Raw genomic sequence first — 27,452 nt, 5'->3', positions numbered from 1 at the left:
TCCTCTGGCATTTGTAGTGGTTTGAATCTGCCGCTTCCGGTTGTCAGTTCCAGCTGTCCGTTGCAGTGGTCGGTATATTGGGTCCAGATCGATGTGCTTGTTGATTGAATCTGTGGATGAATACCATGCCTCTAGGAATTCCCTGGCAGCTCGGCGAACAGAACCACAACAACGAGCACCCAAGCTACAAATCTTCTCACAAACTTTGAAGACCTTTTGGGTCAACACTGTCTATGCCGACCAGATTTCCTGAACTGAACAAGTCCCATTTGCCTGCGATTGGCCCCGAGAAGAATATTGGAAGAATGCTGGATGGCTTAGGATGAAAAGTGGAGAAGAGAGATTTCAGTACATAGTTCCAGTATGGATTTACAATTAGCATAGTCAATTGAACATTGATATTTCTTATTTTGGGGGGCATTTGTAACATCGGTCTCAAATGGTTCTCACCAAAGCCTCAAAACATGGGAAGATGATGTTCTAAAAACCAAAAGATACTGGAAATAAGAGACAAAAACAGAAATTGTTGGAAAGGCTCAGCTGATCTGGCACCATCTGTGGAGAGAAATCAGAGTTAATGTTTCAGGTTGAATGCCCCTTTCTCAGAACAGTTTTACTCACCTTCCCATTTAGCAATGATTACACAAGCTAAGTCAGGAATGTGAAAACACAATGTAGGAGCAAATTACTGCAGATGCTGGAATCTCCTAAAATCAAAAAATGCTGGAGATCACAGCTGGTGTGCTCTGATGAAGAGTCATCTAGACTCAAAATGGTTAAAAATTACACAACACCAGGTTATAGTCCAACAGGTTTATTTGGAAGCATTAGCTTTCAGAGCGCTGCTCCTTCATCAGGTGGTTGTGGAGTATAAGATCATAAGGCACAGAATTCATAGCAGTCAATACATGTGATATTTTGTAAATTCTACTTTGGAAATAGAACCGGTCTGACTCAAGGTTGGGATACAAACAGACTCTGGCCTCACACCTTTAATGCATTGTCTGAGCTGAGATGTCATCTTTTGTTATAAAACCTTAAGTTATCTCAAGAAGGTGACTGAAAAGAAATTCTGGGATTTACATATTAATGAACCAAAACTTGCAACTCATTCTAAAAGATGAAAGACTTAAAAATCCAGGTTTTTTCAATGTATCATTTCAGTTTCATGACACTGTAATCTTTTGCTATAAATTCTGTGTCTTTTGATCTTATACTCCACAACCACCTGGTGAAGGAGCAGCGCTTTGAAAGCTGGTGTTTCCAAATAAACCTTTTCGACTATAACCTGGTGATTTTTAGCTTTGTCCACCCCAGTCCAACACTGGCTCCTCCATATCATAGACTCGAAATGTTAGCTTGTTCTTTCCGCATTGATGCTGCCTGATCTGTTGTGATAGCGAGTTTTGAGAAGATTTGTAGCTCCTATAATCACCTGCTGATTTCTGAGCAACGATCCCAAACAGGCAGACAAAACACGTCCAAAAATCCTAGCCCACTCTTCCCTACATCAAAGACAACTCAGAAATGACTGCCAGACTACTCAGATGCCTTGGCATCATGGTAGCCCACAAACCCACCAACACACTAAAACAGCAGCTAATGAACTTGAAAGACTCTATACAGACAACAAGCAAAACTAATGTCATTTACAAAATACCTTGCAAGTACTTAACAAACACTACATTGGACAAACAGGCAGAAAACTAGCCACCAGGATACATGAACATCAACTAGCCACAAAATGACATGACCCATTCTCACTAGTATCCTTACATAAAAATGAGGAAGGACACCACTTCAATTGGGACAACATCCATCCTAGGACAAGCCAAACAGAGATATGCACGAGAATTCCTAGAAGCATAGCATTCCAACTGGAAATCTATCAACAACACATTGACTTAGATCCCATTTACTATCCCCTGAGAAAAAGAGCAGGAAATGACATCACCATAGGAAATTATGTCACCACAGGAAATGATGTCACCAGCCCAAGGAAGCTCAACCAGAAAGCAAGCTACACCACCAGTGTTTCATTTGGAGGCTCACTGAAGATGTTACCTAGTATGGTGACGAAACATCTGAAAATGAACCTTCCAGCTCAGCGAACAAACCTACATCCATGACCTGTTGTGATTTCCAGCAGTTTTTGTTTCAATCAGGAATGTAAAAAAGATTGTTTGGCCCATTTGAAGCATTTGTAGCATGTTGGCCAATAAAATATTAAAGGCCAGCAAGTAACAGATGCTGTTATTTCGATTTACCATTTTGAAGTGTTAATTCAATATTATTCAACATTATTCCAAACAAGTTGACAGAAATGAAGTAGTGCTCTCTAAAGGATGTCTGAAATCTGAGTGAATAGGCATGACAACACAGTGGTTAAGGTAAAAGTTGCCATTAATCTTTCCCACTGTTATTAGACTTAAGAAGGGACCTCTCAAATTTCAAATCTAATGTTGATCTTACTTTTTGAGCACCTTCTTTGCAGCAATATCTTTATATTCCTTGCTCTGTTCTATCACCCTGTGATCTTTACATTGTATGATCTGCCTGTATTGCTCACAAAACAAAACTTTTCACTGTATCTTGGTATATGTGACAATAATAAATCATATCAAATCATAGAGCTGGTCTTTGACACAGAGAGAGAGAGAGAGAGAGACAGAAAGAGAAAGAGACAACTAGTGGTTAACCTGAGAGTTACCATGCCTCAGAGGGATGGAGAGGTGGAGAAGGAGAATCCTTCGTGGTAACCTCGGCCAGCGAACGAATTAAACCCACACTGTAGATATTGCTAACAATCTGTCCAGCCAACTGATCAAACTGACCCTAGATGTGGTTAAGGACGTGCAGTTGACTAAAGGATTGCAAAATGGACACCACAAAATCTGAACTCGAAAGTGTAAAGGTGAGAGGGGAAAGATTTAAAAAGGAACTGAGAGGTAATTTTTTCATGCAGAAGGTGGTGCATGTCTGGAATGAGCTGCCAGAGGAAGTGGAGGATGCTGGTACAGTTACAACAGTAAAAAGGCATCTGGATGGATCCATGAATAGGAAGCATTTAGAGGGATATGGGCCAAGTGCTGGCAAATGGGACTAGATTAATTTAGGCTATCTGGTCGTCATGAATGAGTAGGACTGAAGGGTCTGTTTCTGTGCTGTACATCTCTATGCCCCTTACTAATTAAGAACCTATCTATCTCTATCTTAAATGTAATCAATGACTTGGCCTCCACGGCCTTCTGTGGTAATGTGTTCCATGTCTAATATTGGATAATGTGCTGTGAGTTTTGCAAGCATTGGCTAATTGGCTACAGTCAGTAATATATTTACATATAGCCAAAAGAAAATGTTGTCTGATGCAAACCTCCAGCCTTAAATGATAGCCATTGTCAGGTTTGTTTCTCAGAACAATACTTTGACCAGAATAAACCTGCATCATTTAAAATTTAAACAAAGCTTAGCAGCTAACTGTCAGTCATCATCAACTGGTGCATTCTCTGACAACGCCTCAACCAATTTGAGTCCAATTGCTAACTAATCAGCACTCTCTCTCTTACAATATAAATGTTGTTTTCCTTTACATTGGTAAGCTTGCGAATTGTTCTAGTGATTGCAAGATGAAATACTTCAACAAAATGCATCTTTTGAGCAATTCTTGAATTAAGTACTTTTTGATGTGAAATGGTTTTTAAAATTAGTGTTTGTAAAGCTGAGGGATTGAACGCAATTTGAAGGCCTTTCCTGGATGGGCACAATCAACAGAATCTTGCAATATCCACCTCAGAGTGTGGTCAGTATCTCCACATAACGTGAATCTGGAAAGAGCAAAAAAATATCTTTTTCAACAATATTACAATAGCACATACCCCTGGATTACAATGTAACTGATACAACACTTGAGACAATTACTGCAAAGATCTGAAATAAAAACAAGTGCTGGAGAAACTCTTGTAGGTCTGGTGGTATCTGTGGAAAGTGAAACAGAGTTAACTGTACAGATATGAGTCTGCTTTGGAATAAACTGAAATTCCTACCTGCTGGATTATCTGGGTCACTTCGGAATGACACTGCCACCTAGTGGATTTGTGGATTTTTGTAACGTCTGCCTGCCTAATGAAGAACAGGGGGCCCATGCAGTCATTTGGGCTCTGCTGACGCCTCAGCTAATTATATGGGCATATGATCAAAAAAATGTACAGACCTGTATAAAAATGATAAGTTTTGATCTCTGTATGTACATGTTTACATAATAATGGCATGACCAACTGTACATACCATCAAATTATTTTATGAATAAAGTATATTTTTGAAATAAAAAAAAAATTTGTGGATTTTATGGACTGTGAAGGAGAATTAACCTGGAGCCACGGAGGGAGAGGCGACCTCACATTGGGCTGAAAATGTTTAAATTAAATAGAATTTCCATAGAGTCCCTACAGAATGGAAACAGGCCATTCAGCCCAGTGACACTCTAAAAAGCATCCTACCCATACACAAATCCTCCTCTCTGTAAACCACACATCCCTGGACACTATGGGCAATTTAGCATGGTCAATCCACCTAACCTGCACTTCTTTGGATTGTGGGAAGAAACGGGAGCAAACCCACGCAGACATAGGGAAAATGTGCAAATTTAACATAGTCATCCAAGGGTGGAATCGAACTCAGACCCCTGGCACCATGTGGCAGCAGTGCTGATCATTAGTTACTGTGCTATCCAAAGTTCCTTAATTTTTGTAGGGGGTTGGTTAGCTCAGTTGGTTGGATGGACTGAGTGATTTTTGTAGGGGGTTCATTAACATGAAAGCCTCTCCTTCTCAACTGCTCCCCTCACCTGAGGAGTAGTAACTCTCTAATGAGCAAGCAACCCTCTAACCTGCTCAGACTATGGGTGACTTTACCATTTTAACCCTTGCTACAGTTACATGAACAAGGTAAGACGTTTTCATTTCTTAAGATTCATTTTTCATGTTTTAATTTGTTCCAACTATTTTCGAAAGAAAGCCTTCTTTCACTATCTCAGGATGGCACAATTAATCGCTGAACAATTAAAATCCTCATTCCCAGGAGAATTACAGCAGTGCAGGTATATGAGAATTTTAAAATGGAGGCATTGTTTACCCAGTAGCAAGTGTAACTCAGCAAGTTCGGAGGTGAGTGGAGAATGGGATATGGTGTGAGTTAGGATAAAGCCAGCGGAATTACATACAAATTAGGAGCAGGAGTAGGCCATTTGGCCCCTTGATTCCGCACTGCTATTCAATAGGATCCTGCGTAATCTGATTGTAACCTCAAATCCATGTTTCAGCTGACCACTGATAATCTTTTAATTTCTTGCTTATCAAGAATATCTCCATTTCCTGCCTTAAAAATGTTCAAGGACTTTGTTTCCACCACCTTTTCAGGAAAAGAGTTCTAAAGACTGTTATTGGATTAGATTACAGTGTGGAAACAGGCCCATCGTCCCAGCAAGTCTACTCACCTTGGTTTTAAATGGGTGACCCCTGATTTTTAAACAACAATCCCTAGGTCTAGATTTGCTCACAACAGGAAGCATCTTCTGCACATTTACTGTGTCAACACCCCTCAAGATCTTGTATGTTTCAATCAAATCACCCCTCACTCTTCCAAACACCAGTAGATACTGGCACAGTCAGTCCAACCTTTCCTCATATGTCAACCCACCCATTCCAGATATTAGCTGGAAATGTGTTGCTGGAAAAGCGCAGCAGGTCAGGCAGCATCCAGGGAACAGGAGAATCGACGTTTCGGGCATAAGCCCAAGGGCTTATGCCCGAAACGTCGATTCTCCTGTTCCCTGGATGCTGCCTGACCTGCTGCGCTTTTCCAGCAACACATTTCCAGCTCTGATCTCCAGCATCTGCAGACCTCACTTTCTCCTCAAACATTCCAGATATTAGTCTTGCAATCCTGTCGGAATTGCTTCCCACACCTTTACATCCCTCCTTAAATAAACCGTGCAGAGTACACCAGATGTGGTTTCATCAGGACCCCATCCAACTGAAGCATAACCTCATTTTATTCCATTTCCCCCATGATATGTGATAACATTCTGTTACCTTTCCTAATTACTTGTTGTATCTGCATAGTAACAGTTTATAATTCATGCACAAAGACATTGGCTCCTTCTGCAATATTCCACCATTCAGATAATATGTTTTTTTGTAGTGATTACAATCAGGTTAGCCAGTTGGATATCACAGAATTGGAGTTCCCTGTTAACCTGTCCAATCAGGGAGCTCTGGCTGATAGCTAAAAACAGGAATGTCAGAGATACTGCCACACTGGTACCTGACTCAGAATGAGGCTGTACTAAAGTAAATAAAGGGTGACTTGGTGATGGGTCACTGGCCTCTGAGGAGTTATTTCAGTGGTGATGAGTGTAAAGTAATTTCCTGAAGAAACTCACTCACAACACTTGTCTTTAAGTTGGGGTAAGCATTTCTTAGATCATACCTTTGTTTGAGAAGCTTGATTCACCCGATCCTGCTATCAAGGACTGAGCCAAGTGTGTGGAAAGAATATATTATGTTTTCTGGGCAAACAACATTGTGGCAATATATGATTTTCCTGACAGCCTGAGGACCCGCAGCTTTATCAGTTTTAAGGAGCCTAACTTTCCCTGAGGCATCAGATACTAAAACCTTTCAGACATAGTTAAGGAATATTACAGCCCCAAGCCTCTCCTAATTATGACACACTATCACTTTTACTCAGCAATTCGAGAAACGGGGAACCCGTATCGGAATATTTGACTAGGTTAAGACATGGTAGAGGCACGTGAAGTTGTTTTAACATTTAACGAGATGAAGATCCAAGATGGCAGCGACCCAGTAGGTCTGCCCAAGACCCAGGCAAAGTGGGGTACCCACCCTCACCTCACTTGCTAAGTTATTAAAAATAGCTTTTTTCCCAGCAGCTTTGGTCATTCTGCATCAAACTTTAGCAGTTTGATGCATTTTAAAATGACCAAAGGCAAAGGTTTACGAAGTTTGTAACAAGCAGGGACACCCCCTCCCCCCCAGCACTGCAACAGAGACGTCCGCGGCCGCCCCAGGGCACTTACCTGCAGAGACGAGCCTTTATTCTTTCTTTTGATTCTTATCTATAACTTGTGTGGTTTCTTCGATTATTAGGGGATGTTTGTGAGTTGTTTCTTGTTGCTTAATACTTGCTGGGATTGTAATTTTGTAATTTTATATATTTTTATCTTATGTTGTTGTTTTGTTAAGTGTATCTAGGTAATAGTGTGGAGGGGATGGGTTGGTCGCCCACTTTTAACTCCTATATTATAAAATATTGGCATTTATTTACTCTACTGTGTAATATCTGGGCTGAGGGCATGGCTCTAGCTGGGAGATGTTATGGAGGGATTACTGGAAGGTAGCAGTGCCTCCTGTGGACAAGGGGGAAAGTCTCCTTTTAAATATGTTTCATTTTTTTTTGGAGTGGTTCTTAGCTGTTTTGATTTAACTGTTTTAATGATTTTTTTTAATTTGTGAATTGTTTTTGGTTTTTATTCAATGTCTTTTGGGTGGGGTTCTTCTCGGGCTTGCCTGGACAATCATGGCTAGCCATTCGTTTAGTGGTGCACTTGGAATGTCAAGGGGAGCCACCCGCCAATCAAAAGGAAAAAGATATTATCAAGGGTGGATGTATCCCTTCTACAGGAGACACATCTACTTGATAAGGAGCATTCGAAGCTGTAACAGGGTGGATTTGGCCAGGTGTTCTTTTCATCTTTCAGCTCAAAAGGGTAGGGGAGTGGCCATTCTTATTCGGAAGGATTTTCCCTTCTAAATGCTAAGCCAGATAAAAAATGAGTCCGGGTGGTATAGGTTGATTAAAGCCCTAGTATATGGAGAGGAATATGGGATTTTGAATCTCTATTGCCCCCCGACACACACTTTTAATTTGTAACAGAAGCGTTCTCTAAGTTGATGGCTCTCGGGGTCCGCCACACAATTATAGAGGGAAATTTTAATTGTATCATCAGCCCAGAGGTGGACAGGATACTGAGGAGCTCCACGGGTATATCTCTGAGACCAAGGTAGTTGGCTGATCTGAACAGAGAGTTGGGGCTGGTAGATGTGCGGAGGTCTCTACCCTGAGGGTAGAGACTTTACTTTTTATTCTAATCCACACAAGTGCCATACCAGAATTGATATGTGTTTTTGTCCCCTCGACCTTTTTGAACTCGATATTCTTTCATAAAATAGGAAATATAACTATTTCCAACCACACCGCAGTATATATGGAGGTTAAGACTAGTGATGACGAGATAGGTTCCCGACATTGGCATATGGACTCTCTCCTATTGAAGAATACTAAGTTCATAAAATATTTCTCACAGGAATTTAAAACTATCTGGGATATCAACTTAGGCACAGCCAATAAACCATCGGTGATGTGGGAGACTGCTAAGGCATACGTGCGAAGTTTGGTTATTTCGTATTCTGCGACCTGGAAAAGACAAAAGGGAAAACAACAGGGTCTGCTCGAGGCTCGCCTGAAGGCAGCTTAGACCGTGTATGTTGATAGACCCTCCATTACTAAACTACAGCTGATCACATCCCTTAGGGCAACTTTGAATACCGCACTTACTCAAACAGCAAAGAGGGAGATATTATTTACAAAGTAGAGATTATTTAAATACGGGGATAAGCCGGGCAGGTATCTAGCATACTTGCCAGAAAGAAAAAGGCTCCCCAATCCATTACATCTATTAGAGAGTGTGCTGGTACCCTGACTTCTGGTTGTAAAAAGATCAATGCAGCCTTTAGAAAGTTCTACTTCAAGTTGTATAAGTCGCAGGACTGTGAGGATAGAACGAGGAAGATGGAGCCTTTTTTTAAAAATCTGGCCCTCTCGGGCCTAACCTCGGAGCAGGTGTCATTCTTGAATGCCCAGGAAGTAGAGGAAGGGCTGAGGCAGCTCCAGAGTGGTAAAGCGCCCAGACCAGAAGGATTCCAGGTTGAGTTCTATAAAGAATTTATAGGTGAATTGGTCGGGCCACTTATAGATATGCATAATTATTCACACTGTCAGGGTTGCCTCCCGCCTTCTTCTTGAGAAGGGAAAGGCCCCAGATGACTGCTCTTTCAGACCAATATCTTTGTTGAATGTGGATTTTAAAATTCTTTCAAAAATGTTGGCATTAAGACTGGAGAGAGTTCTACCATTCGTTATAAAAGAGGATCAGACAGGGTTTATAAAGGGTCGCAGATCAACTAATAACATTAGAAGAGTCTTAAATATGGTACAAGCCTGCCAGCAGGGAACGATACTGGGATTAGTTGTCTCCCTAGAGGCAGGGAAGGCATTCGATTGGGTAGAATGGCTATTTCTCTTTTATACATTGGAACGGTTTGGTGTTGGAGAGGTCTTTACTAAATGGGTTACAGGATTATATAATGATCCCAAAGCAGCGGTGATTACCAACGGTTTAAGTTTGGATAGCTTTAGCGTTGGCAGAGGTTGTCGTCAGGGATGCCCTCTCTCACCATTATTATTTACACTAGTGATTGAGCCACAGGCGGAAGCTACACGAACTGACCCTAACGTAACGGCTCTGGAGTAGGATCGGGTAAGCACAAAATCACTCTCTATGCGGATGACGTCCTTTTCTTAAATGATCCATTGACACCTGTGCCCCACTTAATTCAAGTGGTTAATTTATTTGGTATGTTCTCAGGTAACAAAATCAATTTTATGAAATCTGAGGCCATGCCGCTGGGTGGTCTTGCCAGCACATCCAGTTTTCCAGATGGATCCCGTTTCCCTTTTCGGTGGTCACTGGGAGGTTTTCTGTACTTCGGTATTTTTATTACCCCAGTATTTGGTCAGCTCTATAAAGCCAATTACACACAATTATTAGAGAAAATAATATAGGACCTTCAACGCTGGGAAGATCTCCCAATATCTTGGTTAGGCAGAGTAGCCTTAATTAAGATGAATATTCTACCTGGCCTTTTATACCCTATGAGAATGCTCCCCTTGATGCTGCCGAGACAGGCGCTGTGTAAGCTTTACAGATGGCTCGGCTCCTTTATTTGGAATCAGAGACGGCCCCTTATTAAATTAGAAAAGCTGCAGCTTCCACAAGGAAGGGGTGGGCTGGATTTTCTGGCTTTCAGCAGGTACCAACTGAGCTCCCTATTATCTTATGTAGCTGACTGGGTCTCTTGTGACCCAAAATCAATCTGGTGAGATATTGAGGCCTCCCAAGCAAAATGTACCCTCACCAATTTACTATTTATGGACAAGATGAGAGTTATTACAGATTATTGTAAAAACTCTATTGTATAAAATACAATCAAAGCTTGGAGGATAATGCGACAGGATGAGAGTAATCTACAAAAACCCTCCCCGGATACCCTCATAGTGGGAACGTTGGGATTCCAGCCAGGGCTGACTGATGCTGCATTCAAAATCTGGGAGTCCAGAGGTATCTCCTGTTTGGGAGACCTGTTCTAGGGGAAGGTCATGATGTCCTTCAAACAGCTGCATCAGAAGTTTGGACTGCCCAGCAGGGACCTCTTTCGGTATTTTCAAATACAAAACTTCATACAAAAGAAGACCACACTGATAATCAATCCTTATAAATCGAATAGGGAAAGGAGAGTGCTTTGGCCGATGGGTCCGCCCTCAGTCAGTACTCTCTACCACTTACTATGTAATAAGGTATCAAAGGACAAGGAACGGTTATATAAAACCTGGAGTCAAGAATTGGGGATGGAAATCTCCTTAGAGATGTGGGAGGATATCTGGGAAAACGCCAGGAAGATCTCTATCTGTAACAGAACTCAGGCTATCCAATTGAAGATACTTCACAGTCTCACATGGCACCTGAACAACTTGCAAAGTTCAAGGCAGGAGCATCCCCAATGTGTCCTAAATGCAAAATCAAAGTTGGTACCCTCACTCATTGTCCGTGGACATACCATAAGATTCGCAGATATTGGGACAGAGTAGCAAATGCCTTGGCAAACATTTTGGGAATGGAGATTGGATTGGACCCAGTGTCTCTACTCCTGGGCTCCCCAAATTTCCCCTCTTTGGATGTATACAGGAGGAAATTATTCACTATCCTTTCATTTTGTGTGAAGAAACATATTTCAGTGAATTGGGTATCCGAGGGTCCCCCAGGAATTTCAAACTGGCACAGGATAGTCATGGAATATATCCCCCTTGACTTCCTTACAAATATGGTGCACCAAAAAACAATTATTTTATAGAACACAGCAGCCCGTTTTGAATTACATTGACACAGATATATCAGCCACATTGTTCAGGGCCTTTGTTTAACCATGGCAATGGTTCTGGCTGGTTCAGGGGCTCCCGGAAAGAGGAATCCCGTATAAATATGGGTTTTGTTATGACTTGATATAAATTTATTTTGAATATGTATCTAGTTATTTGTTTACTTATTTATTTTCTTTTTTTTGTTATTGTTAGTAATGTATGATATAATATTTTGTGTTTCAGTAGTTTGTAGAATAGATTAGTAGTTAGTTTTCTTAATTCTATATTGGTGTTGTTATTATTTTGTAAAGTGGAATACACTATTTTGTACTATTTTTGTAATTTTGTAAAAAGTCTCAAAATTTTTTTTTCAATAAAAATATCTATTAAAGAAAACATTTAACAAGATGCTGAGAGACCGTTTGGAATGTGAGATTAATGATGTAACTGTGCAGAATTGCCTACTAGCTGAAACCCTACTGGACTTCAAACAGGCACTACAACCGGCTTTATCTTTGGAAAATACAGTAAGTGGAACATGTCTTGCAGGATATTCTGATGGAAGTGGACATCCTTAACAGTCCGACTGAATTTAGGGAACACCACTTGAGGGCAGGCAATTGCATAGCCTCACTCAGGACATGTCCTGAACAGAGGGACTCTCGGTCACTCACAGCAAAACTCCAAAACAAAGCCAAGCCTCAGGAAAATGGTTAAAGTTTCTTCAGGATCTGGGCTAACAAGCCATTGTAGTTGTTGCTGGTACACGGACTTGAGACAGTAAAAGAGTCCCACTAGACCTAAATGGAGTAAGAGAACACATAGGTTGGTATCCAGGAGAGTGCACACCCTGGAAAGCCCACCTACATCTGGATTGGAACAATTAAATTGCTTAGCAACATCCAAATCAGAACCAATCAAAATAAATGTCTGGTTAAATAGTCATTTGGTTCTAATGGAGATCGATATCAGCGCAGCCTTATCAGTGATGGTGGGATCCCCCATCTTTAACAAATTCACTCTGAACTCCAACCCTTAAGTTTACATGAGACCTCGGCTGGACTGAGAACCTGTACTGGGGAACCTTTACTATTTAATGGTACAACTCCCATCCCGGTCTCTTTTGAGAAGCAGCTGATTCAGTTATCACTGATTGTAGTAAAAGGCCCAGGCCCAAATTTGGTGGTGCAAAATTAGTTGAGAAAGGTTCACCTTGATTGGCTCAACATTTTTCGATTAGAAAATGGCTGCCTCAGTGAAGTCCTAATTAAATACCGGAAGATTTTCAGGAAGGTCAAGGGACTATCACAGGGGCCGAGGCCACCTTGCATGTCGACCAGGAAGCAATCCCATGATTCTGTAAGGCACACCCAGAGCCATTTGCCTTACGGGAAAAAGTAGAGGCAGAAACCAGGAGGCTGGAAAACAAAGGAATCATCAAACCAGTCTAGAGTGTGGAATGGGCAGCACCGATCATACCGACTGTGAAGCCCGACGGGTCAATTCACCTTGTGGGGATTTTAAACAAACAGTAAACTACTTTCTGCAGCTGGTTAACACCCAATCCCTCACAGAGAACATTTGTATGCAAAGCTGGCAGGGAGCTGACCTTCAAAAAGGTGGACATGAACCAGGTGTACTTGCAGTTGTGGTTAGATAAGAATTCCCAGAAGTATGGTACGGTTAATACCCATAAGGGCTTATACCAATATACAAGACAGCCATTTGGGGTATTGTCAGCCTATGCAATTTTTCAGCAGATGATGGGTAGATCTTGTAGAATGTGCTCCAAGTCACCATTTATCTGGATGTCATCCTAATAACTGGGAAGACTAATAAGAAGCACTTCGAGAACTTGGACATTGTCCTTTGACATATCTTTAAGGTGGGTGTATGCCTTAGATGGGAAGAATGTGTTTCAGGCACCCCAACTGACCTACTTGGGCTACCTGTAGGAAGATAAACTGAGGGCAGCTCCCATGTCTGTACTGGAGCTGAGGGCTTTCCTTGGGCTGGTGAATTATTACAGAAAGTTCATACATAGCCTGGCCTCCAAGCTGGCATCCCTTGCACTGACTTTTAAAGAAAGGTCAGCCTTGGAAATGGTCGCATAGCCAAGTCTTAGCTTTCAGGGAAGTGAAGAAACAGCTATCATCCTCTAAGGTGTTGGCACACTGTGATCCTGAGCGAGAGCTGGTACTGACAAGCAATGCTTCCCTGTACGGTATCCGGTTAGCATTAGCTCACAGCTGACCCAGTGGAGAGGAACCCTGGATGACCTTACTGTTGTTAGAATACTGAATGGACTCACAAACCCTTAGCATTCGCCTATACCTGTGTTTTGGTTTTTGCTGCTGTTTACCTACTATTTACTATCTATGCTATTGAACTCTGTGATCTGCCTGTATTGCTCGCAAGACAAAGCTTTTCACTGTGCCTCAGTACATGTGACAATAAATTCAATTCAATTCAACACCCAGTAGTGTATGCATCTAGTACTTTGGTTAATGCAGAGCGTCAGTATCCCAGATAGAAAAAGAAGAAATGGCAGTCATATTTGGAGTCAGAAAGTCACACAAAAACCTTTATGGACGAAGATCTGTGATAATCACAGACCACAACCCCCCCTACTTGGTCTGCTTAAAGACGACAAGGCAGTGCTGTCCATAGCTTCAGGCCACATTCTGCGATGGGCTATAATAGAGTGTGTATAATTACATGCTGGAACACTGTCTGGGAGGCCAACTAGTGAATGCGGATGCATTGAGGCACCTCCTGCTGGCAGATACACCACCAGTTGCACCCTCACTGGAAGAGTCTGTAATGATATTAACTTTTCTGAAAATGGTCCCTGTCACAGCTGACTTGCAGCTAACAATATCACACTTTGGAGAGAGAAATATCCGATTCTTTCAAAACTGAAACAGCTGGTGGTGATGGGGGACATCAGAGGACTATCACGACCAGAATTTAAACCTTTTGGACCTAGAGAGACCAGATCATTGTTAAGGGGGGCATATTATTCAGGGTAGCAAGAATGATTGTCCTGAGTAAAGGTCGCTGCCAGACACTGGCTGAACTCCACCAGGCCCATCCAGGGATTTCCAAAGTGAAGATGTTTCTGAGAGATTATGTCTAGTAGCCGGGATTGGATGCAGACATAGTCACATTGGTGGGGCAGTGCCCAGGGTGCCAGCAAGGACAGAAATTACCATCAGCAGCTACCCCTCCCATTCGTGGGAATGGGCAGGTCAACCCTGGATTCGGTTACACATCACCTATGCAGGTCCTTTCATTGGCTCAATGTTCTTAAGACATTGTGGATGACCACTCAAAGTGATTGGATGTATATAGAATATATTCGTTAAATACGGAGACGATGATAGAAAAACTGTGAGCATCTTTTTCAATATACAGACTCCTGGAATTGTTGGTCACAGATAACGGGCTATCGTTTCCCAGCAGGGAATTTGGGTATTTCCTAAAGTTGAATGGGATTTGACAGAAGGACATCTCCATACCATCCATCATTCAATGGTCTGGCAGAAAGAGCAGTCCAAACTTTCGAGGCTGACTTGAAGAAACAGCCTACAGTTTCACGCGATACCAAACTGTCCTGGTTCCTGTTTGATTATAGGACTACCCCTTCTGCAGCTACAGGGATAGCACAGACATGGACAGAAGACGCTGCACCAGGTTAAATCTGATCTTCTGGGACCTGGAGGGCAGAAGGTGAAATGGGATCAGGAATGCCAGTGCCAGCCAGAAAATGCCACTGAGCATGAGAAACAGTTTGATACAAGGAATGAAGTTTGGTGTAAGAACCTGGGAAATGGCCCTGTGTGGGTAAGAGGCGTGGTCGATGTGAAGTCAGGACTAGTGACGTGTAATGTTCGGGTCGGTGAGACGGTCCTGAACATGGACCGTATGAAAGTGTAAACTCACAAACGGTGTAGGATCAGAACATGCCCTGTCCCGCCCCTTGGAACACTCGGAAATGCTGCTGGAACCCGTGGGGTCACCGTCTCTGTCCAGCATTGACAAGTCCTCGGTATCAGAGATGGACATGACCGATGTCACCAGCTCGATGCCTTTGCTGCTGGAAGGAGAGAGAGAAATTCTACCGAGATGCTCTGGATGCAAGAAGCTACCTCCTGTGTGTTGCACAGCGCCTTTATCAGACACCAAGTCAGAGGAATCTGACCCAGTGTGAAAATGCCCCAGGAGGAAGGACTAACAAAAGCACCAGACTCAGACAGAGAGGGATGTAGTGACTGTAACAGGGTCAGCCAGCTGGGCCTCATAGAATATGAGTTCCCTGATTGGGGCTGTTAATCTGGAGTCCTGGCTGACAGGGGAGTCTCAGAAATACTGACACCCTGAGAGTTAACTCTGAAGAGGCAACTCTGAAGGACTCTTCATGTATTAGTACAGAGTGACTGTGTACAAAGTTAGAAATCACTCAACACCAGGTTATAGTCCAACAGGTTTATTTGGAAGCACTAGCTTTCAGAGCACTGCTCCTTCATCAGTCCAACACCAGCACCCCCAAGTCATGGCCTCTGTGGAGTTATTTCAGGCATGTAGTCTCTGTCTGTGTTGTATTAATTTAATATTTTTCTGATTCCTAATTGCAGATTAGCAGGTTCAGCTCAGACTCAGTGGAGGAGGCATGGGTGGGTCACGTCACCATTCCAGGAATGTGAATTGTCCGATCCTTTATCCAGCAACAAAACACTTCGTGGAGAAAATCAGTTCCAGTGTCTGGGAATAATACAATTTACTGTGATTTGGAGATGCCGGTGTTGGACTGGGGTGTACAAAGTTAAAAACCACACAACACCAGGTTATAGTCCAATAGGTTTAATTGGAAGCACCAGCTTTCGGAGCGACGCTCCTTCATAAGGTGGTAGTGGAGGGCACAATTGTAAGGCACAGAATTTATAGCAAAAGTTTACAGTGTGATGTAACTGAAATTAGACATTGAAAAATACCTTGATTGTCTGTTAGATTGACCATGTTAGTTTCACTTCTTTCATAAATAAATCACAAAACCTTTTCTAAAAGTTACATTCTCAGGTTAACTGTAACAATTGGTGTCAACCCAGATAAGATGTTGAAAGTGTTAGCCCCCTGTGTTCCCTGTCTGTACCATAACGCTTAGACTGATTCTAATCTAAAAACTGAGTTAACAGAGTCTTACATGGATTCATGCAGTTTTTGAGCAAAGTACAATATAACTCTACAAGTACAAATTCACCCCACAAACATATATGTGGGTTTGTGCGTATGTGTTTGTGTGTCTGGGGTGGGGGTTTGTGAGTGTCTGTGAGAGAGTGTACATGTATGTGTGAGAGTGTAAAGGGGTCTAAGTCTGTGAGAGGATGCATGTATGTGTGACAGGCACTTGGAAATACTCAAGGATGCCCTCATAAGAATGGGGTACGATGCTCAACTCATCCACCGCCAGTTCCGACGTGCCACAGCAAGGAACCGTAATGACCTCCTCAGGAGACAGACACGTGCCGCAACCAACAGGGTACCCTTCGCTGTCTAGTACTTTCCAGGAGCTGAAAAACGACGCCATGTTCTTCGTGACATGCAACACATTATCAAAGAGGATGAGCACCTCGCCAAGACCTTCCCCACACTTCCACTGCTCGCCTTTAAACAACCGCCAAATCTCAAACAGATCATTGTTCGTAGCAAGCTGCCCGTCTCTCAGGACAACTCCATACAACCCTGTCACGGTAGGCGTTGCAAGACGTGTCAGATTGTGGACATAGATACCACCATTACACGTGGGGACACCTCCCACCATGTACGTGGCAGGTACTCATGTGACTCAGCCAACGTTGTCTATCTCATACGCTGTAGGCAAGGATGCCCGGAGGCATGGTACATTGGGGAAACTGAGCAGAGGCCACAGCAACAGATAAATGGGCACCGCACAACAATCAATAGACAGGAGGGTTCCCTCCCAGTTGGGGAACGCTTCAACGATCAAGGACACTTGACCTCGGACCTTCGGGTGACCATCCTCCAAGGCGGACTTTGGGACAGGCAGCAGCGAAGATTGGCCGAGCAGAGGCTGATAGCTAAGTTCAGTACCCATAGGGAGGGCCTCAACCGGGACGTTGGGTTCATGGCACACTACAGGTGACCACCATTGCACCATACACACACATAGATACTCCTACACACACATACACACATACACACTCCTATACACAGACACTCTCACACACACTCCTACAGACACACTCACTCCCACACTCGCACATGCACCCTTTTCCAGACTTAGACCCCTTTACACTCTCTCACACACACACACACACATTCTCTCTCACAGACACTCACATCCCCCATCCCAGACACACACACACACACACACACACGGGCACCCCTATACAAAGACACATGCACGCATACACACTCTCCTATACACACATGCACATACACACACCCACAGGCACGCGCACACATGCAGAGGCACTTCTATACACACACACATACACACCTATACACAGACACTCTCACACACTCCTACAGACACACACACTCCCACAGACACACATGCAGTCTCACACAGACATTGACCTCTTTACACTCACACACACATATACACTCTCTCACAGACACTCACAACCCCCCACCCCAGACACACACACACACACACAAAAACCCACATGCACACATACACATATTCGTTTGTGAGGTGAATTTCTACTTGCAGAGTTACATTGTACTTTGCTCAAAAACTGCATGAATCCATGTAAGACTCTGTTAACTCATTTTTTTAGATTAGAATCATAGAGTCATAGAGATGTACAGCATGGAAACAGACCCTTCGGTCCAACCCGTCCATGCCAACCAGATATCCCAACCCAATCTAGTCCCACCTGCCAGCACCAGCCCATATCTCTCCAAACCCTTCCTATTCATATACCCATCCAAATGCCTTTTAAATGTTGCAATTGTACCAGCCTCCACCACATCCTCTGACAGCTCATTCCATACACGTACCACTCTGCGTGAAAATGTTGACCCTTAGGTCTCTTTTATATCTTTCCCCTCTCACCCTAAACCTATGCCCTCTAGTGCTGGACTCCCCCACCCCAGGGAAAAGACTTTGTCTATTTATCCCATCCATGCCCCTCATAATTTTGTAAACCTCTATAAGGTCACCCCTCAGCCTCCGACGTTCCAGGGAAAACAGCCCCAGCCTGTTCAGCCTCTCCCTGTAGCTCAAATCCTCCAACCCTGGCAACATCCTTGTAAATCTTATCTGAACCCTTTCAAGTTTCACAACATCTTTCCGATAGGAAGGAGACCAGAATTGCACGCAATATTCCAACAGTGGCCTAACCAATGTCCTATATACCTGTGACTCCACTTTTAAGGAGCTATGAACCTGCACTCCAAGGTCTCTTTGTTCAGCAACACTCCCTAGGACCTTACCATTAAGTGTATAAGTCCTGCTAAGATTTGCTTTCCCAAAATGCAGCACCTCCCGTTTATCTGCATTATGGCACAGATAGGGAACACAGGGGCGAACACCTTCGACATCTCAACATCTTATCTGCGCTGACACCAATTGTTACAGTTAACCTGAGAATGTAACTTTTTAAAAATGTTTTGTGATTTATTTAGGAAAGAAGTGAAACTATCATGGTATTCGAACAGATGAAAGACTCAACAAACAATCAAGGTATTTTTCAATGTATAATTTCAGTTACATCACACTGTAAACTTTTGTTGTAAATTCTGTCTTTTACAATTGTGTCTGATGAAGGAACAGCGCTCCGAAAGCTAGTGCTTCCAATTAAACCTATTGGACTATAACCTGGTGTGTGATTTTTATCCTTGTGCAACTTACTGTGCAGTACTGAGTTTTCACCAACAGAGAGCTCCATTGCTCTACTTTCACTTTATTAAAACCAAAAATAAAATCCTGTGGATGCTTCAATTCAAAATAAAAATGACAAATGTGAAAAAAACTCAGTAAGTCTAGTAGCATCTGCAGAGAGAGAATCAAGGTTAACATTAGAGATGTAATAAATTTTAAGGAAGTTTGTTAGCACTGCTGCCTCACAGCGCCAGAGACCCGGGTTCAATTCCCGCCTCAGGCGACTGACTGTGTGGAGTTTGCACGTTCTCCCCGTGTCTGCGTGGGTTTCCTCCGGGTGCTCCAGTTTCCTCCCACCATCCAAAGATGTGCAGGGTCAGGTGAATTGGCCATACTAAATTGCCCGTAGTGTTAGGTAAGGGGTAAATGCATTGGGTGGGTTTCGCTTCGGCGGGTCGGTGTGGACTTGTTGGGCCGAAGGGCCTGTTTCCACACTGTAATCTAATCTAAATCTTAAAGTGGGGGAGATGAGAAGTGAAAATCTCTGATAGGGTGGATGAATGGTGAGATTAAATGACACAAGAGTTGATGGTGCGTGACTACAGGGAGCTGGAGGTAGCTGGTCTGAGTGGGAGACTGGAAACTCCACTCAGAGTTGGTTGTTGTGAACAGGCTGATTTGTTCTTCAGCCATTGACAGGGAAAAGGATGGAATGGAGTTTAGTGTAGGGATCAGAAACAGTGGCTTCTGTTTTCCTAGCATTTCATTTTGCTCATCCCGAGAATCATAGAATCCCCAGAGTGTGAAAACAGGCCATTTGGCCCAACAGGTCCCCACGGACCCTCCAGAGAGTAATTCACCCAGACCCATTCCCCTTCCCCGTTACTCTACATTTCCCCTGACTAATGGACCTAACTTACACATCCCTGAACACTATGGGCAATTTAGCATGGCCAGTTCACCCAACCTGCACATTTTTGGCCAGTTGCTGAGATGTCATTAATTTTGGGAATGGAGTCACATATAGGTAAGGCTGGCAGGTTTACTGCTCTGAAGGAGAAACTGAGGACCGCAGATGCTGGAGATCAGAGTCGATAGTGTGGTGCTGGAAAAGCACAGCAGGACAGGCAGCATCCGAGGAGCAGGAGAATCGACATTTTGAGCGTAATCTCTTCACCTTCCTGATGAATGGCTTATGCCCGAAACATCGATTCTCCTGCTCCTCGGATGCTACCTGTCCTGCTGTGCTCTCCCTGCTCTGAAGGTCATGAACTCACTGGATTTTCAGATGGCTTTGAATCCACCAGTTTGGAGATATTAGTGCACACCTCTGGAGTAGGTGGGACTTGGAGCTGGGTCTCCTGGTTCAGAGGCAGAGACACTATCACTGCGCCACAAGAGCTCATTTGTTGGGCTCTTTTAGGAACACGTGAGTTAAGTGTAGGAGACCATTCAGCCCCTCAAGCCTGCTCTGCCATTCTGTAAAAGCCTACAGCTGATCTCACACTCCCAAACACATTTAAGGATCTGTCTCCTCTCCTTTAAAATTATTCAAAGACTCTAGTTCCATCACCTTTTCAGGAAGACTGTTCAAAAGACTCACGATCCTCTGAGAGAGTAAAGTTCACCTCAACCTTTGTATTAAATGGGTGACCCCAATCATAAGCAGTGACCCCTTGTTCTGGACTCCCCCACACAAGGAACCATCCTCTGAACACCTGTCCTGTCAAACCCCTCAGGATCTTTCTTGTTTCAATGAGGTTGCCTCCTATTCTGTTAAAGGAGAAAGTGAAGACTGCAGATGCTGGAGATCAGAGCTGAAAATGTGTTGCTGGAAAAGCGCAGCAGGTCAGGCAGCATCCAAGGAGCAGGAGAATCGACGTTTCGGGCATGAGCCCTTCTTCAGGAATGAGGAAAGTGTGTCCAGCAGGCTAAGATAAAAGGTAGGGAGGAGGGACTTGGGGGAGGGGCGTTGGAAATGCGATAGGTGGAAGGAGGTCAAGGTGAGGGTGATAGGCCGGAGTGGGGGTGGGGGGGCGGAGAGGTCAGGAAGAAGATTGCAGGTTAGGAAGGCGGTGCTGAGTTCGAGGGATTTGACTGAGACAAGGTGGGGGGAGGGGAAATGAGGAAACTGGAGAAATCTGAGTTCATCCCTTGTGGTTGGAGGGTTCCTAGGTGGAAGGTGAGGCGCTCGTCATTTCCGCCACCTCCAAACTAGGGAAAATTGGATGGACATTTTGGTCAGCATGGACCAGTTTGGGCTGAAGGGCCTGTCTCCATGTTATAGGACTCTGTGACTCTATAACATCATTACAAGAATCTAAACCAATTTCACATGGTTTTCTAACTGCTGCAGGACTTACTAAAATTGTTCCTTCAAAATATGCTCCCAGTCTTGAAATTCTCCAATCTAGGGGAAAGACACCTACCATTCACCTTATCTACATGCCAATAGGTGTCTGTAATTGTAATTGTAAAAGCCTCCATCACTTACCGGAGTATAGGTAGGGTGAATGGTAGGTATCTTTTCTCTAGATTGGAGAATTTCAAGACTGGGGGCATATTTTTAAGGTAAGAGGAGAAAGATTTTAAAAAGACATGAGGGGCAATTCTTTTACACAGAGAGTGAACTTCCACAGGAAGTTTTGGATGTGGGTACATTTACAAAGTTTAAAAGACATTGAATATGTATATGAACAAGATAAGTTTGGAGGGATATGGGCCAAGTGCAGGCAGGTGGGACCTGTCTAGTTTGGGATTATGGTCAGCATAGACCAACAGGTCTGTTTGTGTGCTGTGTGACTCTATGACTCTCTGACATTTAAAAGGCATCTAGATGGATATATGAATTGGAAGGGTTTAGAGGGATATGGGCCAAGTGCTGGTAAATTGGCACTAGATCAGTTTGGGATGTCTGGTTGGCCCAGATGAGTTGGCCTGAAGGGTCTGTTTCTGTGCTGTGTGACTCAATGACTCTTTGACCTTACTGACGAGGCTACAAATCATCAGTAAAACCATTGGGCCTCAGCAATGTTCTGAGGATTATAGGACTCGAGGAGGGACGGATATGAAAGTATGAACTTGAAGCTCTGTTGACCAGATGTCACTGTAGGTTACCACATATGGGGCAATGGGTGAGTGGACTTTGGTATAAGTTATACCAAGGGCAGCTGAATTTTGGTCTTTAACCAGATCAGGTGAATTATGATGAATCAGAAATTGAGCTGGGCCAGCCACTAACAGCACTGTTGGTGTTCCCACACCAAATAGATTGCAGTGATTCAAGGATTCATTATCACTGTCTCCAGGACAATTAGGGATGGGCAATAAATGTGATGCTTCTCATTCAGATTTACAAGGTTCACAAGCATGGGACCCATTCCCATACCTCCCACGCTGTTGTCTGGGCACCAGTTTCTAAAGACACGAACCAGGATCTAACCTTACAATGACCTTTAATTCTTGCTGGGACTGGGATTGACAATAGACAATAGACAATAGGTGCAGGAGTAGGCCATTCTGCCCTTCGAGCCTGCACCACCATTCATTATGATCATGGCTGATCATCCTCAATCAGTAGATTGCGACGTAGGAGTTAGTTCTGGTCCAGAAAACTGTACCTGTGTTCCTAAACCTGACTTCTTCATTTAAACCACACATACCTTTACAATTCTGCACACTCTGTGATGTTCAACTCCAATCAACAATTTCTGCAGAGGTCCCAGCTAACTCTACTGCCTGGGGTTTAGGATACACTGATTGTCTCATCAGTTGTGGATGTTGGTTTGCTCGCTGAGCTGGACAGTTAATTTCCAGACGTTTCATCACCCGACTAGGTAACATCTTCAGTGGGCCTCGAGGCAAAGCACGGTTGATGATTCCTGCTTTGTATTTATATGTTTGGGTTTCTTTGGGTTGGTGATGTCATTTCCTGCGGTGATGTCATTTCCGGTTCTTTTTCTCAGGGGGTGGTAAATCGGGTCCAAGTCAATGTGTTTGTTGGTAGAGTTCCAGTTGGAATGCCATGCTTCTAGGAATTCTCGTGCATGGCTCTGTTTGGCTTGTCCTAGGATGGATGTGTTGTCCCAGTCGAAGTGGTGTCCTTCCTCATCTGTATGTAAGGATACTAGTGAAAGAGGGTCATGTCTTTTTGTGGCTAGTTTTCTGCCTGTTTGTCCAATGTAGTGTTTGTTACAGCTAGAGTCATAGAGATGTACAGCATGGAAACAGACCCTTCAGTCCAACCCGTCCATGCCAACCAAATATCCCAACATAATCTATTCCCACTTGCCAGCACCCGGCCCATATCCGTCCAGACTCTTCCTATTCATATACCCATCCAAATGCCTCTTCAATATTGCAATTGTACCAGCCTCCACCACTTCTTCTGGCAGCTCATTCCATACACGTGCCACCCTCTGCGTGAAAACGTTGCCCCTTAGGTCTCTTTTATATCTTTCCCTTCTCACCCTAAACCTATGCCCTCTAGTTCTGGACTCCCTCACCCCAGGGAAAAGACTTTGCCTATTTATCCTATCCATGCCCCTTATAATTTTGTAAACCTCTATAAGGTCACCCCTCAGCCTCTGACGCTCCAGGGAAAACAGTCCCTGCCTGTTCAGCCTCACCCTATAGCTCAAATCCTCCAATCCTGGCAACATCCTTGTAAATCTTTTCTGAACCCTTTCAAGTTTCACAACATCTTTCCAATAGGAAGGAGACCAGAAAGCAACCACTGCAACACACACAAAAGTTGCATCAAGACACTGTTCAAAAGGGCCACAACACACTGCAGTACACCAGAACTGCAAAAAGAGGAAGAAAAACACCTCTACAATGTATTCGCCAAAATGGATACCCGCGCAATTTCATCAACAGATGCCTAAGGGAAAGACAACGGAACGAGGACATGCCGCAACCCAAAGGACTAGCCACACTACCATACATCAAGAACATTTCCGAACTGACAGCCAGACTACTGCGACCACTAGGACTCATAACAGCACACAAACCAACAGCCACTCTCAGACAACAACTCACCAGAACGAAGGACCCGATACCCAGCATGAGCAAAACCAATGTAGTGTACAAAATCCCATGCAAGGACTGCACAAAACACTACATAGGACAAACAGGAAGACAGCTAACGATCTGCATCCATGAACACCAACTAGCCACGAAACGAAACGACCAGCTATCCTTAGTAGCCACACGCAGATGACAAGCAACATGAATTCGACTGGGACAACACTACTATTATAGGACAAGCCAGACAGAGAACAGCCAGGGAATTCCTAGAGGCATGGCACTCATCCACAGAATCTATCAACAAACACATCGACCTGGACCCAATATACCGGCCACTGCAGCGGACAGCTGGAACTGACAACCGGAAGCGGCAAATACAAACCACTATAAATGCGGGAGGAAACATCACAGAAGCCCTTTCACAGGAGGCTCCCAAGCACTGAGGATGTCACCTAGACAGGGGACGAAACGTCTGCAACACAAATTCCCAGCTCGGCGAACAGAACCACAACATTTATCCACCTTTATGCGTTTCAAGATATCCAGCACTTTCTCCACTGTAATCTGGACATTTTGCAAGATGTCACCATCTATTTCGCTACTTTCTATATCTTCCATATCCTTTTCCACAGTAAACACTGATACAAAATACTCATTTAGTATCTGCCCCATCTCCTGCAGCTCCACACAAAGGCCGCCTTGCTGATCTTTGAGGGGCCCTATTCTCTCCCTAATTATCCTTTTGTCCTTAATGTATTTGTAAAAACCCTTTGGATTCTCCTTAAACTCTATTTGCCAAAGCTATCTCATGTCCCCTTTTGCCCTCCTGATTTCCCTCTTAAGTATACTCCTCCTTCCTTTATACTCGTCTAAGGATTAACTCGATCTATTCTGTCTATATCTTACATATGCTTCCTTCTTTTTCTTAACCAAACCCTCAATTTCTTTAGTCATCCAGCATTCCCTACACCTACCAGCCTTCCCTTTCACCCTGACAGGAATATACTTTCTCTGGATTCTTGTTATCTCATTTCTGAAGGCTTCCCATTTTCCAGCCGCCCCTTTACCTGCGAACATATGCATCCAATCAGCTTTCGAAAATTCTTGCTTAATACCATCAAAATTGGCCTTTCTCCAATTTAGAACTTCAACTTTTAGATCTGGTCTATCCTTTTCCATCACTATTTTAAATCTAATAGAATTATGGTCGCTGGCCCCAAAGTGCTCCCCCACTGACACCTCAGTCACTTGCCCTGTCTTATTTCCCAAGAGTAGGTCAAGTTTTGCACCTTCTCTAGTAAGTACATTCACATACTGAATCAGAAAATTTTCTTGTACACACTTAAATTCCTCTCCATCTAACACTTAACACTATGGCAGTCCCAATCTGTTTGGAAAGTTAAAATCCCCTACCATAACTACCCTATTATTCTTACAGATAGCTGAGATCTCCTTACAAGTTTGTTTCTCAATTTCTTACGAACTATTAGGGGGTCTATAATACAATCCCAGTTAGGTGATCATCCCTTTCTTATTTCTCAGTTCCACCCAAATAACTTCCCTGGATGTATTTCTGGGAATATCCTCCCTCAGCACAGCTGTAATGCTATCTCTTATCAAAAACACCACTCCCCCTCCTCTCTTGCCTCCCTTTCTATCCTTCCTGTAGCATTTGTATCTTGGAACATTAAGCTGCCAGTCCTGTCTATCCCTGACCCATGTTTCTGTAATTGCTATGATATCCCAGTCCCATGTTCCTAACCATGCCCTGAGTTCATCTGCCTTCCCTGTTAGGCCCCTTGCATTGAAATAAAAGCAGTTTAATTTATTAGTCCTACCTTGTCCCTGCCTGCCCTGACTGTTTGACTCACTTCTGTTCTCAGCTGTACCCGTCTCAGATTGATCTCTTTCCTCACTATCTCCCTGGGTCCCCCCCACCTTACTAGTTTAAATCCTCCCAAGCAGTTCTAGCAAATTTCCCTGCCAGTATATTAGTCCCCCTCCAACTTAGGTACAATCCGTCGTTCTTGTACAGGTCACTTCTACCCCAAAAGAGATTCCAATGATCCAAAAATGTGAATCCTTCTCCCATACACCAGCTCCTCAGCCATGCATTCATCTGCTCTATCCTCCTATTCCTGCGCTCATTAGCTCGTAGCACTGGGAGTAATCCAGATATTATTATTCTCGAGGACCTCCATTTTAAATTCCTGCTAACTCTCTGTAATCTCCCTTCAGAATCTCAACCTTTTCCCTTCTAATGTCGTTGGTTCCAATGTGGACGATGACTTCTTGCTGGCCCCTCTCCCCCGTGAGAACATTCTGCACCCTCTCTGAGACATTCTTGATCCTGGCACCAGGGAAGCAACACACTATTCTGCTTTTTTGCTGCTGGCCACAGAAACGTCTGTCTTTACCTCGAACTCGAGAATCCCCTTACACAATTGATCTCTTGGAACCTGATGTACTCCTCATTGCATTACAGCCAGTCTCAATACCAGAAACTTGGCTGTTCGTGCTACGTTCTCCTGAGAATCCATCACCCCCTACATTTTCCAAAACAGCATACCTGTTTGAAATGGGTATAGCCACAGAAGACTCCTGCACTAGCTGCCTCCCTCTCTTACCTTTCCTGGAGTTAACCCATCTATGTGACTGTTCTTGCACGGTATTTTGTAAATGACATTAGTTTTGCTTGTTGTCTGTATAGGGTCATCAAGCCCACAAACCCACCACCACACTAAAACAGCAGCTAATGAACTTGAACAGAACCTCAACCTGAGCTACAGACCTTCTCAAAACTCACTTGTCTCATCTGTCATGAGCGAAAAGATAGAATTTCTCTCCCAGTCAAGACGTCAGTAAGTCCCAACATGCTTTACAGATAATTCAGTGCTTTCATTCAAATCATAGTCACTGTAGGGAACGACCTTTTCAACAAACAGCTCCAACAAACTTCAACAAGATTTTTAAAAACAATCTGAGTATTAATTAGGGATGTTAGTTGAGGAATAAATATTAGTGAAAACTCAGGAAAACCATCTCCACTACTCTTCATTAAAATATTCTAAGGGGATTCTGAGAGAACCACTGAATAGTTACAGCTCTGCTGTGTGCATGTGTGTGTATGTGTGTTTGTAACGTGTGTCTGTGTCTGTGTGAATGCATATGTGTGTCTGTCTGTCTGGGCGAGGAAAGCAGCCAGTCCTAGCACCTCTCTGAACCCACTCACTGCCTTTCCACGGTCCTTCCACATCACCTTGTACTTGTCTTTTTCTTTTTCCAACTTCCTTTTGAAAGC

Source organism: Chiloscyllium plagiosum, unplaced genomic scaffold (genome assembly GCF_037043375.1).
Source record: "Chiloscyllium plagiosum isolate Xiang-an unplaced genomic scaffold, Cpla_swu_hap1 HiC_scaffold_17, whole genome shotgun sequence".
Lineage (NCBI taxonomy): Eukaryota > Metazoa > Chordata > Chondrichthyes > Orectolobiformes > Hemiscylliidae > Chiloscyllium > Chiloscyllium plagiosum.
The sequence above is the reverse complement of the archived record's forward strand: the minus strand, read 5'-3'. Positions refer to the sequence as shown.